Source organism: Palaemon carinicauda, chromosome 42 (assembly GCF_036898095.1).
Source record: "Palaemon carinicauda isolate YSFRI2023 chromosome 42, ASM3689809v2, whole genome shotgun sequence".
Taxonomy (NCBI): Eukaryota; Metazoa; Arthropoda; class Malacostraca; order Decapoda; family Palaemonidae; genus Palaemon; species Palaemon carinicauda.
The window spans coordinates 35,926,473-35,931,472 of record NC_090766.1 but is presented as its reverse complement, the minus strand read 5'-3'; positions in this window follow the sequence as shown (position 1 = coordinate 35,931,472).

The following is a 5,000-nucleotide window of genomic DNA, read 5'->3' as shown; positions in this document are numbered from 1 at the left end:
TAATCGGAAATTCCGCGTGAAAATATACGATTTTCAGCCGTATTTCAGTTAAATACAGTCGGTTGCAATATCGTGCTGTTTGCGTTGCAAGGGTACGCTGTTAAAATACCTGTAATTTTAATCGGAAGTAATCCGTAAAAATATACTGTTCTCAGCCGTATTTCAGTAAAATACAGTCGGTTGCAATATCGTGATGTTTGCTTTGCAAGGGTACGCTGTAAAAATAGTTGTAATGTTAATCGGAAATTCTGCGTGAAAATATACGATTTTCAGCCGTATTTCAGTTAAATACAGTCGGTTGCAATATCGTGCTGTTTGCGTTGCAAGGGTACGCTGTTAAAATACCTGTAATTTTAATCGGAAGTAATCCGTAAAAATATACTGTTCTCAGCCGTATTTCAGTAAAATACAGTCGGTTGCAATATCGTGCTGTTTGCTTTGCAAGGGTACGCTGTAAAAATAGTTGTAATGTTAATCGGAAATTCTGCGTGAAAATATACGATTTTCAGCCGTATTTCAGTTAAATACAGTCGGTTGCAATATCGTGCTGTTTGCGTTGCAAGGGTACGCTGTTAAAATACCTGTAATTTTAATCGGAAGTAATCCGTAAAAATATACTGTTCTCAGCCGTATTTCAGTAAAATACAGTCGGTTGCAATATCGTGCTGTTTGCTTTGCAAGGGTACGCTGTAAAAATAGTTGTAATGTTAATCGGAAATTCTGCGTGAAAATATACGATTTTCAGCCGTATTTCAGTTAAATACAGTCGGTTGCAATATCGTGCTGTTTGCGTTGCAAGGGTACGCTGTTAAAATACCTGTAATTTTAATCGGAAGTAATCCGTAAAAATATACTGTTTTCAGCCGTATTTCAGTAAAATACAGTCGGTTGCAATATCGTGCTGTTTGCATTGCAAGGGTACGCTGTTAAAATACCTGTAATTTTAATCGGAAGTAATCCGTAAAAATATACTGTTCTCAGCCGTATTTCAGTTAAATACAGTCGGTTGCAATATCGTGCTGTTTGCGTTGCAAGGGTGCGCTGTTAAAAGATTTGTAATCTTAATCGGAAATTCTGTGTGAAAATATACTGTTCTCAGCCGTATTTCAGTAAAACACCGGCAACTGGTCAACACTTTTTCATCGCCCAACAATGAGTAATCTATTTTTGGGTTACTATAACCTATGTGCATAACTTTGCGTCTCCCAATGTTGAAAGGCATCAAGGGTAACAAGTTTTCACCATACTGTACTGCTGGGGCACCCTAGCAGTACCAGCCAAACTCGGCTGAATCCCTCTTCAGGCTGGGAGAAGCGGAGGGATGAAAGGTCTCCTTTTATTCCTTTTTCTTAATGTCGGCTATCCTCCAAAAATTGGGAAAAGTGCCTTGGTAAATAGGTAGATTATCTTTTACGGGTTGGTGGCCGTAATATCAATTCTTAACGTCAATATAGACGTTTGATTGTTATTAACACTTGCTAAGCTATAACCTTAGTTGGAAAAGCAGGCTGCTTTAAGCCCAAGGGTCCCAACAAGGAAAATAGCCCAGCCGGGAAAGGAAACAAGGAAGAATAAAATATTTTAAGAACAGTAACAACATTTAAATAAATATTTCCTATTCAAACTAAAAAAAAAAACTAACAAAACAAGAAGAAGAGAAATATAAAAGAAGAGTATGCCCGAGTGTACCCTCAAGCAAGAGAACGGTAAAGGCCTGGAAACATTAATTCCAGGATTGTTACAGTTTTTTTCAGGCAGATTTTTAACAGGTTTTTATCATTGCAAATTTCATGTTGAACCATCATTGGAAAGCTTCAAGAGGTTGCAAATAAGGTTTCAAATAAGCCAATTGTTATGTTGAAGCGTTTCGTTGATGGCTTGCTGTGGCAATCTGAATGAAAGTGGTTCTACGTTTGGAGTTTGTTCATGAGCAATCGTTGGTTTTGAGGCTTTTTTAAAGGTTTAAAGGTCGCTCATGAATGGCAGAAGCAAGGGATAGTGACATTAGCTTAGCAAGCAGGACGATGCTCTAGAGACTGACTATATGATTAGCACCCAAGCTTCCTCTCCACCCAAGCTAGGACCAGACTGTGGCTGCTGAAGACTAAGCAGATAGACCTATAGGCTCCCCCAAACCCCCCAACCTTAGCTCACAAGGATGGTAAGGTTGCAGACACTAATGGCACTAACGAGTCTGAGCGGGACTCGAACCCCCGACTGGCAAACACCAGGCAGAGACGTTACCAATCAAGCCACAACAACATTTTGTCGTTTAGATTATTGGATACCGAGGTTTCTAATTGAACTTATGATCAATGTGAATGTTCTAAACATATCAGGAATCAGAGTCATAATAATCAGCATGACATTCTATTAGATTAATTATTTTCATGAATTATTTTGTTTTTCAAAGTTAGGTGGTATAGATGTTGCAAGCCTAACTTTTCTTGGCGTTAGTGCTCTAAGGGAGAGAGAGAGAGAGAGAGAGAGAGAGAGAGAGAGAGAGAGAGAGAGAGAGAGACTTGAATTATTTTCTTGTGATCTCATTGAAAAGATTTGGATTATAGATTCATAAGATGTTGGGTAATCTTTAGAATACAAGACGGAATATGATTGCGAAGACAATTTTATCATATTACTTAAAGGAAGATTTCCACGAGGATCGATTTCTCGGTTGATGTACATGAAAGTGGGAAGGGTCAATGACCGTTGAACTTTTATTTATGTACTAGTGTACCCGATCCGTCAAAAATCTAAGTAGTTATATAAATATGCACACACAACCCTTTCCACCCCATCACACTTGCCTAATACAACTCGGTGGTTTCGGAAATTTGTGGGAGATCGTTGTTTGCGAGTGTATCTCTTGGGGTACCTCCTCTAAACAGGGTATGACTACTATCCTCTCTACCCTACCAGAGGCACGTAGAGAGACCGAATTGCCATACGTCTGCCAATACTGCTTGCCTGGTGATTGCTAGACTGGGGTTTGAGTTCCGCTCAGACTCGTGTTAGTTCCCTTGGTCGCTGCAACCTCACCATCATTGTGAGCTATGGATGGAGGTTTTTGTTGAGTCATCAGCAGTCATTGCCTGGCACTCCTTGGTCCTAGCTTGCGTGGAGAGGTGGTTAGATAATCATAAGTAATATGGCCAGTCTCTAGAGCACTGTCTTGCTTGATAGGGCAATGTCACTGTCCCTTGCCTCTGCCATTCATGAGTGGCCTTTAAACCTTTAAACTAGGGCACACTATTCTATCTTGTTTCTCTTCCTCTTGCTTTGTTAAAGTTTTTAATAGTTTATACATGGAATGTTTATTTTAATCTTGTTACCGTTCATAAAATATTTTATTCTAATTGTTGATTACTTCTCTTGGTTAATTTATTTCCTTTTTTCCTTTTCTCAGTTAGAGCCTTTGGGCATATAGCATCCTGCTCTTCCAAATAGGGTTGCAGCTTAGCAAGTAGTAATAATATATGCGTATATAAATATACATATATATATATATATATATATATATATATATATATATATATATATATATATATATATATATATACACACTCACTACAAGGCACTCTCCCAATTTTGGGAGGTAGCCGACATCAAAAATAAAAAAAAGGACAAGAGGGGACTTTTACTCTCTTCGCTCCTCCCAGCCTGACGAGGGATTCAGCCGAGTTTGGATGCTACTGCTATATATATATATATATATATATATATATATATATATATATATATGTATGTATATATAATATATATATATGTATGTATATATATATATATATATATATATATATATATATATATATATATATATATATATATATACATCCAGACAAATACAAAGGCAGATGTATATATACAGTAAACGTACACACACATACGAGGCCATGCGTATGTTTGCGTATTTATTCATAGACACACATCAAACGAAAATACGAGTATCTAACTCCGAACTGGTTGGTCAACATAATCAATTATTTCAAAGTTAAAAAATGTGATCAACCCAACTTTTTATTCACTTCTAAGCGTGAAAAAAAAAAGTCTTTTAAAAATGGCTATCCTTTTTGTAATCTGATTGACAAGGTTCTTTGATAATAGTTGTTTGTCTGAGGGTTTTTTTTCTTCTTTTTTTTTGCTGTAATTGAAAAGTTCATGGACTATCACTAAAGAAAAAAATAAACTGAAAAAAAGTATTGAAAATAGATTTTATTTAAAATAAACTAATCACTTTGCTCTTTTGTAGAATTTATATATCAATAAGTAGGTTAGCTATTATTAGAGAGAGAGAGAGAGAGAGAGAGAGAGAGAGAGAGAGAGAGAGAGAGAGAGAGAGAGAGAGAGTGTTATTATTCCAAGAGTTTATGCTATAGCAGCATATGAGACATCTAAAATTACACCAACTGATTTTTTCTAAGGAAATGGTTCCACAATCTAAAATGTATTGTAGTTAATCATAAATTTCCCGTTAATTTGTTCGTATCAAAATGGGACGGGCTCAAAATACATTATGTATAAACATAACATTGCAATGTTAAATGTACATTACAAAATATATTATGTATAAACAACATTGATATGCAAAATGTACCTTACATTGCAAATTATATTATTTATAAACTAACATTGCAATGTTAAATGGGCATTGCGAAATACATTATGTATAAATAACATTGATATGCAAAATGTACCTTACACTGCAAAATGTATTATTTATAAAGATAACATTGCAATGCTAAATGTACATTGCGAATTACATAATGTATAAACATAACATTGCAATGCTAAATGTACTTTGCAAACTACATTATATATAACCAACATTGCAATGCAAATTGTACATTGCAAAATACATTATGTATGAACAACATTGCCATGCAAAATATACATTGCAAAATACATCATGTATAAACATAACATTGCAATGCTAAATGTATATTGCGAAATACATTATGTATAAACAGCATTGCAATGCCAAATGTACATTGCGAGATACA